The sequence below is a fragment of the Panthera leo genome, chromosome D3 (genome assembly GCF_018350215.1).
Source record: "Panthera leo isolate Ple1 chromosome D3, P.leo_Ple1_pat1.1, whole genome shotgun sequence".
Taxonomy (NCBI): domain Eukaryota; kingdom Metazoa; phylum Chordata; class Mammalia; order Carnivora; family Felidae; genus Panthera; species Panthera leo.
The window spans coordinates 79,765,714-79,780,761 of NC_056690.1; the positions used below are offsets into that span (position 1 = coordinate 79,765,714).

At 48.6% G+C, this 15,048-nt stretch overlaps 1 protein-coding gene across 1 annotated transcript in view; it reads right to left on the minus strand.

Moving 5' to 3' along the window:
• Window positions 1-14,522, minus strand: part of RNF152 (ring finger protein 152) — a 72,973-nt gene extending 58,451 nt beyond the window's left edge. Inside the window, exon 1 of the mRNA XM_042910613.1 lies at window positions 14,464-14,522. The gene's annotated coding sequence lies outside the window, so the exon portion shown is untranslated. The remainder of the gene's footprint in view (window positions 1-14,463) is intronic.
• Between the last annotated feature and the right edge of the window lie 526 nt (window positions 14,523-15,048).

Here is a 15,048-nt window from a genome sequence, read left to right on the forward strand (position 1 = left end):
GCTCAACATTCACAGGTCAGAATTACCAGAGTGGTGGAAATAACAAAGTCACATTTATCATTATCTCATTTTCTGACAAAATACAGAAATTAAAAGACTTAAGAGCACTAAGACTGACGCTATACAAGAACAAACAAAAATATCTGTCCCTTTTTCCATGGCTGGAACGTCTGTTTTTACTTACTACCTGGAATATGGGCATGGGCGCTCCAACAAGGTCTCTTCAGCCAAATGTCAGGGAAGGTTAGGCAGGGTGGACTGCCTGCCTGAATAAAGCACCCCCAAATCTCACTGGCCTAATGCAATAAATGGTTTCATCGCTTCTTCACACTGCATTCCAGTGCAGCTTGCTAAGGGAGGTTCTACTCTACTCAGTCATTCAGGACCCAGGCTTCTTCGATCTCGTGGCTCCATCATACCCTGGGGCCTCACGGTTCTCCCCCCCTCTCCCTGCAGCTGGCCTGACGACCAGAAAGATCGCAAATGTCTGGAAACATCTTTGATTGTTACAACGAGGCAATTGGCATCTAGTGGGTAGGGCCCAGGGATGCCACTAAACACCCCACAGTGCACAGGTCAGTTTCCCCACAACAAATAATCACCCAGTCCCAAATATCAATACTGTCGAGATTCTGCTAAGCCTCTAACCAGTCACCAAAATCAAATGACATGTCAATGCTCAGGTCTACCACCATTTTTCACGGAGATACACTCTAATCCATCCCAACATATCCACATATCAAGTTTGTTCATTCACTTGTTCATCCTTTCGTCCATTCATCCAAACTCCTGAACGAGACAAGGTCCCTGCAGTCAGAGAATTCTCAGTGGAGCAGGGAGGTAACCACGTACAAAATTATCACACACAGAGGTAAGTGGGATTACAAAGAACAAACGGGGGGTGGGCGCCTGGGTGGCTCAGTCGGTTGAGTGTCCGACTCTTGATTTTCAGCTCAGGCCATGATCCCAGGGTCATGGGATCGAGCCCCGTGTGGGGCTCTGTGCTGGGCAGGGAGGCTGCTTAAGGTTCTCTCCCCCCTCTCTCTCTAAAATAAAACAAAATAAAAACGAAGAACAAATAGAAGGAAAACTAATCCTTGCTTCTTCCTGAGATAGCTGGAGGAGAATCCGTAAGGTGGCGGAATGAGTAGGAAGTCTTGAAGCAAGCATATACTTAAAGCCTTCCATCCAGACGTGGTGTTTAGTGGGAAGGGGCAGTGGGGGGACAGGCAGACAAGGCACTCCAGGACAAGGAAACTATATGAACAAAGGAATGGCGATATGAAAGGAGATGATCTATTCCCCTTTTGGTGTTGGGCAGAACAGTAACCAGGGGAGAAGGGGTTGTAAGAAATGCTTTTTGGGGGGGGCGCCTGGGTGGCTCAATCGGTTAAGCGGCCGACTTCGGCTCAGGTCATGATCTCTCGGTCCGTGAGTTCGAGCCCCGCGTCGGGCTCTGTGCTGACAGCTCAGAGTCTGGAGCCTGTTTCAGATTCTGTGTCTCTGACCCTCCCCTGTTCATGCTCTGTCTCTCCCTGTCTCAAAAATAAATAAATTAAAAATAAATAAATAAATACCTTTAAAAAAAAAAAAAGAAATGCTTTTTTGTTCAAACAATGTTCTTAGTAGCATATTCATGAAAGTCTTAAGCTCCCAGCTACACGCACTGGCTCTCAGTCAAGTGGCCCTTCAAGAAACAATTCACACCACCAAACTACATAGAAACTTGTTAGCACAGGGCAAAGCTCAGATAACAGTCGGAAATCTCACTGCAAATTTCCCAACAGATCCCATCACCGACTCTCCAAACCATGCGGCCTCAAAGTCAACATCAAACTGATTGAGGCAGATGTGAACCCAAATCATCCATCTTGGTTCCCAGAGACAGAACAGCACAGCAGTCAGATCTCTTTTTAAATTATATTACACCAAACTCATTTTTTAAAAAAGCATTAACGCATTTTTTTTTTCAATCCCAAATCTCGACTGTGAATGCGGCTCTCAGGCTGTGGATCAGAGCACAGAGCACACAAATGCCTAACTCGGCTCTGACATAAACTCACCAGATGACCTTGGGCAAGACACCTAACTTTCCAGGATCTACCGCCTCTCAGAGAGCATGCTTAAAGCAGTTAGGGCTGTGCCTGGAGCCTATGATAAACATTATCTGTCACCTCTGCTCTATAGGTATCTCCTCCATCCCCCGCCCCCCAACTTTCTTTCAGTTGTCAATCCACACACTGTGGAATCCCACACAGTCTGGGAAGGGAAGCATCTGATAAACGTCCATGTCATTTCGTAGAACATGCATTATTAATAACAACGTCAATTTGCTTTGGGCAAGATGCTTTTAATTACGAAGCCAATAGCACCATGTAAACAACAGTTGTTCTTGACTTTGAAGCTAAAATTGAGTTTAGAAAATACCACGCTCCTACACAATTATTTACCCCGTTATTCGCTTTAACTTGCCTTTCCTCCCTCAAACTGTTGTCCCTCTCTCTCCTTTTCTCATTTTCGCTGTGATCAGCTCTGGGAAAACAAAGTGTATTTAGCTGTTAAGTACTATAGATTATATCGAGCGACACCAGTCACCTAGCACTAAAAAGCCTCATAAAAGGAAGAGATTTGTTTCTCTACAAGTCAGAATCTCAAAGGAGAAGTTAAACCGAGGGAAGTGAACTCCAGAACCAGAGGAACATCAGCCCGTGCAGAACTGCTTCCTCCTGCAGCGAAAACAACCCACTTCTAGGCTGTTCTAAGTGGACATCCATGTGAAGCCCATTCACCTTTAGAAAGAGTAGCAACAGAATCTAATGGCGATGCCCTTTGCCATGAGTCAAGGACAAGGAGCAAAATGAAAGCCAAGGCAACCAGAGAACTGAGGCCGAATCACATTTACGCTTCCAAATTGATTACCACTGCCTTCCTAATTTACAAGGAATTCTAAACTGTCTGGACAGCATCCGTTTTTCAATTTCCATTCCAGACTAGCCTTGATTCCTGAGGGTGTTATTTTAAGGAGCAACTTAAAGACAGGGTTTGGCGCTCTCCACGGACAGGTTCCACAAATAAGATGTAATAAATCTGGGGGTAAAATCTAACATATTCTTTTTAACTCCTTGGTGAAGGCATTTTTTTTCCTGGCAAATCAAAGACCTCCTTGTAGGAATGAATGACTGAGGTAAGATGCGATTCTCAAATACCTTGTGTATTATTATTTTGACATAACTCAAGATGTGTGAACGATTTGTTTTTGATAGCTCTGACTCCACTGTTGGAAGAAAAAAAAAAGGAAGTGGGTGATTCTGCAAAGAAACACTAACTCTCTCAACTAATATTTAGCATCCGTGTGTAGAAATAAAGGCAATTTAGAAAATGAATTCTGCTTGCCTGTGAGTTTCCCCTTCCATAGACAAACCATTTACCTTTTTCTCAGGTGAAGCAATAGCCCAGGAAGAAATCTAGCTTATCAGGAACATAAATGAATACGATTTCTCAGTGCACGAAGTGATTACACAGGAATCTGAGGCGTCAATGTCTAGCAATTGCCCTCAGGTGCTATGTGCATGGGGTTTTTGCAGACCTACCAAGCTAATTACTGTTTCTGGCAATTTGCTGCAAGTCCTAACATCCCCAGATAAATAGTTACACTTCCCAAAAAGAAACAGAACACAAAGGGTTATCACTGGAGGCATCAGCTAAAGACTAGAACAATCTGTGGCTTATCCAAGGGCCTTATCGGTTGCCATCAATCCCATGTGTTAGTAATGGAGATTCAGGAAGAGGGAATGTCGGCAAATTGGAGCCCAGGCTCCAGCTATCTCCACTCAGTAGAGTGGCCCAGTTCCCTTCCTGCCCCCCAACCCCACCCCCCAAACTTCCCCCACATCCCCCCTCCCCTCCCCTCCGCTGCTGGAGTGAACAGACTCCTCGGGAAATCTCTCCCTCAACTCTGGGAGGGTAGCACTGGGCACTGTGCACACAAGCACTCCTATCACACTACTGTTATGTTCACAACATGTGCGCATTCCAGAAGCATCCTTAGCTGCAAACAAAAAGACATGGCAACTCATCAGCTAGCGTCACATGGTTCCACCAAGAAGAAAAAAAAAAACAGGCAAGAAGAACATAAGCTCATACATAAAAACACGAGTTATCTGCACAACAAAGGAACCCAGAGCAGATCTAGGTGTATGCATTTTCAAATCAGCTGTCAAAGGGCCCAGACTGAAATCCTACAAAGATCAGCAACCCAGCCCTGAATTGGAACCCAGCTCTCAAAGATGAAACTCCACCAGTCCCTCAACAAGTATTTATTGAATGTCAACGGTGCCCCAAGCCCTGTGCAACAACCCTACCAGGCACAGCAAATACCGTGGTTTGTGGAGCATTTTTAAAAGATCCCATTAACTTTACCTTTATGTTGTATAGTTCAGTTTCCCTTCCTGCCTGTGCTAAAGAGATCTCTTCTTTAATAAAGATGGCAATAATAATAATAAAGATCCCATTCCAAAAAAAGATCCATAAATAAAACGACTGACAAAGCCACGCTGGCCTTCTGCAGTCTTATCCTGTCCTGTTCTCTCCTACCTCCTTTCTGAGGATGGCTGCATCTGTAACCATGTGAAGTGTCCCCAAAGCCTGCTTCAGGATGCTAAGACAGTCACAGAACCAGGACAGGACCCCTAAGTAGGGTGATTAACTCATCCTAGGTTTCCTGGAACTGTTCTGGTCTTAAAACAGAAAGTCCCTCACCCTGGGCATCCTCTTAGTCCTGGCCAAGCTGAGTCACTGTGGCATCCTACATCCCAGGAAACCAGACCCTAGGAAACCAGACCCTTGCTTTGCCTGGGAGGAGCGAGACCACAGGAAGGGTGTCTGGTGCTCTTTACGGAAAGCCTGAGTCCCCTGCAGGTGGTCTCACAGCCTCCCTGCTTCCTCCAGCTTCCACTGAGAAGGCCTATCCGTTTAAACCCCACATCATTTAAGCAAAGCTTTACAGAGACTCTCCAATGACAAGACTCCAATGACATGACATACAAAGCAAATCCTCATAAAAATGCCAAAGGCCGTAGTTACTTAGATGTGGTTATCCTCTTGGCTGGTTAACGAGCTTCTTCAGTTCAGAGCACAACTATTCATCCTGAGATTTCCAGAACTGAACACCAAGACTGGTGGATGGTAGATGCTAAATAAAACAGACATTAATAATAGCCGCCATTATGTAGTGTTTACAATGCACAGGGCAACACGCTAAGCACCTTATGTAAATGATCTGACTTACTCTTAAATAAGTCAATGAGATTGACTGTCCCTCCATTTTCCAGATGAAGAAACCAAGGCCCAGTCAGACCTTATTTACTCAAAGTCATTACAGCACAGCCAACACTTGAACCCAAATCCATCTTGCTTCAAAAATTCCATGTTTTTAATCACTTAACTAAATTAGGATCAAGTAAGGTGGGTATGGATGGTAAGGGATCAAGAATTGAGAGAGAAGAGTATCAGATGTATTTGGTTTATTCTGTCCCCTGTTAGTTTTACCATTACAAAAAATAAAAGGCAGAAAACCAAATTAATTACAAGTTTGTACATTAAGCTAAGGAAAGGCAAGGATTTTACTTAGAATTGTACAGAATTGTGCCCAGCAAATGGCAGGCACTGAGTATTTGAATAAAATTAATATACACAATTTTATATCTAACATGGAGTTTAGTCACCGATCCTCATGCCCAGGTGCCCTGGGTGGCTCAGTCGGTTAAGTGTCTGACTTCAGCTCAGGTCGTGATCTCGAGGTCCATGAGTTCGAGCCCCGTATTGGGCTCTGTGCTGACAGCTCAGAGCCTAGAGCCTGTTTCAGATTCTGTGTCTCCCTCTCTCTCTCTGCCCCTCCCCCACTCATGCTCTGTCTCTCTGTCTCTGAGAAATGAATAAACCTTAAAAAAAAAAAATTTAAGTCACTGATTCTCAGTGTTTCAAATGCCATTTTACCCATCACCAGAGGTGAATAGATGGATCCCTATCTTCGGTTTCTTACATGTTAGCCTGATGAAGTAGGACTGGATGGACAAGTTCTTGCCCCAGATAAGGATGGCTCTCTACCTGCATGGTTGAATTAGCTATTATTCACTTAAAATAACCATAATCCTTATGTCTCAGGCAACAAAGGGGCAAATTTCTAGACAAGGTACAGAAATCTATCCACGTTTTTCTCCAACCCCTTTTAACCTGCAAGGAAGCAGTTTACAAACCCTAACCTAGAGCAACACAAGTGGAAGAGAATATCACACCAAACACTTTGTTTTTGAGACATTTATCTCTGCTCCATTCATTATCCCTCCAACGGAGAACATTATTTTCACGTCAATGTATTCCTGGCCATTTTCCTCAAGCAGCTGAACACATTTCCTCTTTCATAATAACGCTATCCATAATGATCAAGCATTCCAAGTGTTAAACAAAAGTTTCTATCATGTGAATGAGTATTCCAAAATCAAAAGAGGCGAGGCAAACCAGAGGTCCATCACGAAGGCATTTATGGCTAAAAGCTAATTACAAAGGGAGATATGGTAGCCAGTTGTGGGCAACTGTCACCCGCTAAGGTCCAACCCAAACAGCACAGTCTATTTCTTGAGATTGTGGGGTGGCCTGGAGATTATGGGATGTAAAGTTCTAACACGGCTTGCTATATGTCACAAAGGAGAAGACATTTTTGTTTGTTTTGTTGTTGTTTTGGAAGAAGCAGACAAACTAAAATCGAAAAACAGACTACCAATAACAATTCATTTTCTTAGAATGATGACCCTCAGTGAGAATGTTCACTTCCCAACCACTGAAACGTATAATGCAGCCTGGCAACTCTAATTTGATTCGATATTTAATCATTATTAATGCACGTAGGGGAAGCTCTTAAAAAGAAGTTTTCTTCTTCTTAACTTCCCATAGGTCTATGACCAAAAACATCCATAATTCCTTTATCGCAGTGGGTCGAGATCATTTCTGTGCTGTCAAAGATTCATCAATGACTGAGTATTTATTGAGCCCTTATGCTGTACGCACATGGTGGGGGATACAAAATAGGTTCAAACCTCATCCAGTGTTCATCTCTAAGGAGCCTGCAAGAGAAAGATCTTGCTGGTTTCAGTCCCTACATCCACCAGCTCAAAGGTCCCCCTGGAGGAAGCCAAATCCCTCACCCTTCCCCCCAGCTGAGCAGAGACTGGAAAAGTCCCATTCCCATCCTGGGACATCTTTTCAGTGTATCTCCCTTTACGTGAAGTAGCTTGAGTGGGTTTCTGTTCCTTGCAATTAAACAGAAAGAAAAAGACACCTCATGGGGCGCCTGGGTGGCTCAGTTGGTTAAGCGTCCGACTTCAGCTCAGGTCACGATCTCACGGTCTGTGAGTTTGAGCCCTGCATCGGGCACTGGGCTGATGGCTCAGAGCCTGGAGCCTGCTTCTGATTCTGTGTCTCCCTCTCTCTCTGCCCCTCCCCCGTTCATGCTCTGTCTCTCTCTGTCTCAAAAATAAAAATAAACGTTAAAAAAAAAAAAAATTTAAAAAAAAAAAAAAAAGAAAAAGACACCTCAATCTCAGGTGATAATACAAGATAAGTGCCCTTTGTGGAATGAATGAATGAATGAATGTTGAATGAAATGAGAGATGTAGGCAATTTTGTCAGAGAACCTGGAAGAGGTGAAGGATTGCGATGGGCTAAGGAGACAGACTTAAATTTTTTAGAAGAGTTAAGAGCCAGTCACACCTTCAATGACAGAGTATAGGGAGAGGACATTGCAGGCTATGGAATATTCCAGAATTTTAAAACAGGCTATGCAAAGCATTTGGGGGGAATAGTGTGTTAACCATCCAGCTAATGTGGCATTTTCAAGTCAGGCAGAGCCAAAGTCAGGGATGGGCATGAAGTCTGGGGTCTAGGTGGGGAAACCTTTAAAGGGAAGACTAAAAAAATAGGAACTTCGTCCCCAAAAAGCAGAAGCCACCGAAAGCCATTCCCTATTATGCAAGGGAATGAACAATTCAAACGGCCTACTGTCCTGAGAGTATCAGCATTTTGTAATATGGATTGGGGTGGAAAAGCCAGGAGGTAAGGGTACCCACTCTTACAGTCCAGAGAAATGAGGTCCCCATCTGGGATATGGCAGTCTAGGTGGGGAAACCTTTAAAGGGAAGACTAAAAAAATAGGAACTTCGTCCCCAAAAAGCAGAAGCCACCGAAAGCCATTCCCTATTATGCAAGGGAATGAACAATTCAAACGGCCTACTGTCCTGAGAGTATCAGCATTTTGTAATATGGATTGGGGTGGAAAAGCCAGGAGGTAAGGGTACCCACTCTTACAGTCCAGAGAAATGAGGTCCCCATCTGGGATATGGCGGTGGGGACAGAAGTTCATCTGTTAATCAGCAGAACTTCAATATCAATAAGAATACTCCCTATTTTCACACTTATCTGTCCAAGCTTTTGCCAAAACCTCACCAATGCTGACAGAACCTCAGGGAGGAGTGTATTAAGTGTGGTTATCTGGATTTATAAATGGAAGGTGAATCAGAAAACACCAGGACAGAGCACGGCCCTCCAAGATTCCACCTCATCTTGACTTTGCCTCCACCAGAGGCTCGGCTGCACTTGATCAACACCTTCCCCGCAAGCGGTCTGATAGCCCAGGAAGCCTGTGTGATGTCAGAATAACTTTTATCATGCGAGATGTTTGCAGTGAGTGTTAGGTACGCAGGAATTAATAAACCCAGTGGCAAAGAAGGCATCCTGTCCTACTCATGCTCTCCGCTCCCAGTAGATCCCAAGGAGCCCCCCCCGACCCCACCCCACGATTCTGCAAAAAATGCACTCCAAGCCTCAGCAGCCATACAGGGTCTGGGCCAGAAAAACCACAGGCCTCGACGACCACCCAAAGGAGAAACAAGTCGCACACACTGCTGGCCTTACGTCTTACGATGACAGTAGGTCATCCAGAAAAAAAAAAAAAAAAAAAAAAAAAAATCCTTAAACATCAAACAAGGACTTATTTTATCCGAAGGAGATTTCAACCGCGAAGGCGGGCTCCTTGGAACACCTCGTGGCTCACCAAGCCAGGGGTGGGGGAGCAGGAAGACCAATGCCTTCCTCCCTTTTGCTTTGTCCACCACACCTTCGGGACGGGAGCGCTAGGAGCCACCTCCACCCCGCAAGTGTCCTCCACCTGGACGGCCGCCCTCGTCGTGCAATTACAGCGGCGGGTGCTCAAGAGGCCAAACAAAATACAGACGTGTGTTTTGGAGCTTCCCAAATATATTTCGAGCCTAGCCTCTCAGGGCCTCATTTCCCCTCCTGCTAGGTCTGCGCCTCGCCCTCAGCCCAGCCCCCACGCACCCCGACTTGGCTCCTGGAGGTCCCGGATGGGCTATATTTGGTTCTCCCTGCTGGTTTCTCCGCCACTCATTTCCCACTTTCCCTCCGTTTGGATGCAATAGTTTGTCACCCCAGGGAAGCAGAGGGTAACCTCTGCATTCTGAGGCTAACACTGATGTCCTCTAGCCTCTGTGACTCAGGGGCCAGCAGGCATTTTACCGTATCGCCTGTCTGGGGAGAGCTGTCTTTATAGAAATGACTTCAGCAAGGTGATTACTGAGCCAGAAGCAATACTATTTTGTTAAATTCCACGCTTATGCCGCAGGTACTTATCACATCCTAAAAATTCTAATCCATGCATGCATTTATCACAACACCAACAAAGGTATTTAAGGAACCGGCGCGTCCTACAGCAAACTCTCTCTACCAGTCACCCACTGCTTAATCCACAGCCCTTTGCAATGCCTACCCCTCAGCACCCAACCATTTTGAGGGACAGCGTGGTGAGGAAGGCTTTAAAACTGACCACCTTCGTTGACCACGTTGTCAACGTGGTGGCTGATGGAAGCACGAATGTGCCAGAACACCAACCCAGTGTTCTGGCGGTCCCGTGACCAGAAAACAGCACATATCCAAAGTGCCTTTTCTAAACATCAGAGTAACAAGGGGGTGACCCAAGGCCACCCTACACACATGCCTGCCCCCTCGAAATCTTAGTTGTGGCCCTTATTAGGCCCACGACCACTCCTTCTCTACCCCAGGCTGTTCCAGACAAACTCAGGAAGTCTTAGACAAGAGGCAGATGGTGAGGGAGAGAAAGTCTGTAAGTAACAGCTCTCTATTACATAATGCTAAACACAGAACCTCCTAGAACTAGCCCTGGAACTACCTCCTTGCCTATCGCTTCAGAATAAACAACTACTCAAAACAGGCAACAAGAGAGAACACTGTAATTTTTTATTTGATGATCAATGGACAATCACATTAGTATATATAACACCAACATATCAGTAAATACCATGGTGGGGCAGGACCAAATTCCTTAAGATATTTATTATTCATTCATCGCACTGGCACTCGTAAACACCCAACGTCTACAAAGCATGAGCTAGCCCCACGGGAACACACTTCATAACCTCATCTAGGCCACACCACCTGCGGAGGTCATGAGAGAGGCTCACCTATATCCAGCTGTCCCTTCTGCAGGGCGAGAAATATTGAATTGGGGTTCAAATGGCATCATAGGACTAGTTGTGGCCAAAGCAACATAAGTCACTTGTGGGTGACGTGGGTGTCGTGAATACAGACAGCAAGATCCTCCAGAGTTTCCTTTCCCACACTGCAGGGACCTCACACACACACTCAGGGTCACACCTCCATCACTTTGGGTCCTAGAGGGACTATGACGAGCAAGGCCCACCTGCTGACCACACAGGACACATCGTATGGGAGAGAAAGAAATCTGTATTTAGCCAGAGATTTGGAGGTGATTTCTTACTGCAACTAACCTAACCTACATTGCCAATACGTCGCTGTTTATAAAAGACAGAACCTGCAAAAGTGCCTCCCCCCTCCCACCAACTGTTTACTAAATCAGATAATACAAAAAAGCAGGGTTTGTTTCAAAATTCAAGTAATTCTTTGAAAAGGAGAGGGTGCAGACAGGATAGACAGGTTCAAGCAACTCTGAGGGAATAAAGAATGAAACAGAATGACCTTTCAACAATGGTGAAATCTAAACATTCACATGGAATTTAGCTGAAGAGCTGAAGACAAGGTCACCTTCGGACAACAGGTCCGGTCACTTATGAAGTAGTGATCTCCCCAATGAAAGAGGCATTCAATGATCATAGTCCCTCAGCAGTCCAATACCACCCTTTGTTCCTCTCTCTCTAGCTTCCTTTGAATTTAATCAGAATCAGGTCTCTGAGAAGCTCCCTGAAGGTGGTTCATTTTTATGTCTCCAGTCACCCCACGCCCCCACCCCTTGGCATCTTTCACAGTCTATGATCTATCAGGTGCTTGATAAACATCTGCTGAATGAATTAAATGAACATTGTAGAAAGGACTCGGGCACTGGACGCAAAGGTTGGTCTGACAACCTTCTAGGGCTCCCCCAGCCTACAGCTAAACACTACTGCAGACATCTGGGGGCGGGGAGCCTCCACCTACAAAAAGAAAAACCAAAATAAGCATCAACACAACACTTTATTATGACTTATTACCGCACACAGTTTAAAACCACAGGAAACCTAACACTGCACTATGGCTATCTTTGTTCTTGGACGTGCATTTACATGTGCAGGCAACTGGTCTTCCCATGGGGAATTTTGTGTGTGAGGTATTTATTTTTTCTATTAAAAAAAAAAACCACACCCTTTGTTTCTATTGCATTATTAACACTCCCTATTATCCCATCACGTGGCTTTTCCTCTTGCTGGAACACAGCACACACCCTGCATTATTGCTGACATTAAAATTACTTGTCAAAGTACCTCTATCCTAACACCATTACAAATCTTATCTTCCCAAAGCGGTGGCCTTTGTTCTAGCTGAGACCAGATAACTCCCTCACCTCTCCCAGGGATTCCTGGATGCTCTGAGTATAGGGATCAATGCCAGTGCCACTCCTGTTTTTTCAAAGTCCCCTTTCAAAACACAACTACCCTAGAGGTGAATGACACATGTTTCAAGTTTTTCAATTTTATCTTTCTGTGGGTTTGGGGGCGGAAATGGTGACGAGAGAGGCTGCCATAGCCATGGCACTGCTGTGGCTGCAGTGCAAGAAGACAGAGCACCAGGAGCCGGTGGCCCTCCGCAATCGCTTCTCCCAGCAAGATAAACCTTGAGTCCACCCCCATCACCATTCTTATTCTCTGCTCCTCGTGCAGGATGCCAGGACTCTGCCCTCTAGGAGACAATGCCAGTGCCAAGGTGTCCTGGTATGTCTGAAGGTTACCTTTTCATGGAGCTCTATCGAGATAACCCCAGATTTCGTTAGCTCGACATCGAAGCAGAACTATCCTTGGAAAGAAAGGTACCGGCCAGAGTTTTTGGAAAAGCACCAACGACCTAAAGATAAAATGCAGACCGAGAGCCTAATGGTTCATGGCTATGTAAATGGAAACTTAACTAACGCTCCCGGCTCTCTGTTCTCTTTCTGCTCCCCCAACTGCCCTCCCTTCCACCTCCCAGTTAACTTGCTGCTGGCATGTCCCTCCTGATATTGCAAACACTATTACAATGAAGGCTTGGAGGAGAGACATTATTTCGTAAGAAGGTTACTACATCTGACCAATGCCCTAATTGAGCACTGGTCAAATTTATAACCGGCCTTCCAGCCATACCTTTTCAACAAGCGATATCCATTACCAGACTGGAGCCAAAATGTATCACTACAGATAAGAAAGCAGGCATATATCCAAACCCCACATTCAGACACAACTGTCTATGTATTGATTCTATCAAAATTCCCATCAGTAGAACCCCGGTGGAATTTATTCGACCCCAAACGCACCCTGCCCTCAATGACTTTTTCAAAAGGAAGGTTTCAAGTCATTTGCAATTTCCTTCTCAGACCCAGGAGTTTCAGCAGCCCCCAGGCTCCTCGACACAGACAGCAAAGGAATGGATGCAGAAACCACCCAAACAGCCCCGTGCAAACACTGCTGGCCCAAATGACCCAGAGACACCCAGGCGGCTACCCAGACTACTGGGGGTTACCTGCATCTGTCACCGAGTCCCTTTCACCCCCTTCTGCATGATGACATCAAGTGGAAACGGTACGCGTTTGGGAGGCAAGAGGCTGACAAGCAGGAAGCACAATTGAGCCTGAGCTTTGTTCAGCCTGCAGTGAAATACATGCAGTAAGGGTTAGATACGCGCAGCAGAGAAAGAAATCCGAGCACCCTCCCCGGCCAGCGGCGGTGGAGTGGGTGCACCGGGAGGTGGAGGAAGGCGGCGGAGGCGTGGAGCGCCCGCCAGCCGCGGAGGGGGCGTAACGCTCCCTAATTGTCTCTACAGGATAAATACCCCCCTCCCCCCACTCCGCTGCAGTCTCCCCCGCCCCCAAGTTCCCCGGTGGCACAGCTTCTACCAGCAACCGTAACCCCTCAAAAGGAAAGAAAGACGAGAAGGCGTAGAATAACATCTTGGGGCAAACACACACTAGCAAAATATACTAGTAAACCAGGTTATATGGGAATGCGGGGCGCCCGGTCACCCGCCCAGACGCACACACACACACACACACACACAGCGGCGCTGCATTCACAAGCATCCTTTCTTTTCGCCCCTGTCCGCCACCTCATCAAGTCACTGTCACTCTGTTCAGCCGATTTCTCTACTCTTTCCAAAACCGTGCAGCGCTCCCCCCCGCCCCACCCCCACCCTAGGCGGGCTCGGGGACGGCAGCCTCGCGTGCAGCGTCCCACGCGTCCAGCCTGCTTTGTCCTGCCGCTGCCGTTCCAGGAGCAGGCGCCCCAGGCACGTGGGTCCGCACAAAAGACCCCCCAACATCTGGCCCGCCACTGCTCCCTCTCCTCCCGAGAGGGGCTCCCGGGCGGCGGAGTGGCGCGCGAGGGCAACTTCTGGGGGGCGGGAAACGCGCTCGACCAGGGGCTCGCTAGGGGACCATCCCGGGGCGCGTGCGGGGTGGGGGCGCCGCTGGGGCGCGCGCGCACGTGCACCCTCAGGGGCGCGCGCGGCGCGGGCACGAGACGCGCTCCCTCGGACAGGAGCTCCAGGGGGCATCCGAGGACTCGGAGGAGCCGCCGACAGCGCCGCTCCCCCGCCCCAGCCGCCAGCCCAACTCCGCCAGCGCTCCGGAGACACGCAACTCCAGGGACCCCGTCCCCGGCGCCCGGGGGCCGCCCCGCCGTGGCCCGCGCTCCCCTTCCCGGGACCCCTGCGGCCCGACTCCCCCCATCCACTGTGCAAAAGGCGCCCCCCGACACACCAGGCGGCGGCTCCCCTTCCCCGCTTCCCTGGCTCCGGGCGCGGCCGCCGTGGGGGCGAAGACATCCAGCCCTTCGCGCCCCTCTCGCCGCCCCCGACCCGGGAGGACCAGGGCAGAGAAACAAACCGAAAGTCACCGACCTCTCTCCGCAGCGGGCTCGGGCGCTCCCTACAGAGGCGGCGGCGGCGGTAGCGGTAGCATCGCGGGGTGGTCCCGGCGCGCCCGCCACCCGCTCCGCCAGACGCGCGCAGCGGCAGGCTGCGGGGCGGGCGCGGGGGGCGCGGCGTCGGCGCCCGCAGCCCCTGCCCCCGGCTCGACCCTGCGGGAGGCGCCCCACCTGCCCGCCGCCCTCGGCGCTCCCGGTCGGACACCGCCGCCAGGCGCTCGGCTCCGAGCGGGAGCTTTTTGTGTCACCGCCCAGACCCAGGCACCGAAGGGGGTGGGGGCGGGAGGCCGGGCTCCGCTCCCCGCGGCACCGCCCCTCCCCGGCGGCTCCACCTCCTCCGACACCTCCCCCCCCCTCCACGCCCCCGCGGCGGCGGGTCGGGGACGTGCGTCTGTCAGTCCGGCCTGCCACACCGACACCCCGAGCGCGGAGCTGCCCACGCTGGCTCGCGCGCTCCCTTGGCCACGCCCCAAGTGCCCAACCTCGGCCGGGACCTCGGCGTTGTCTTTCCCCCCGCGCAAGGGGGGGACCTGGGCGACGATCAGGTGTGAAGAGGCCG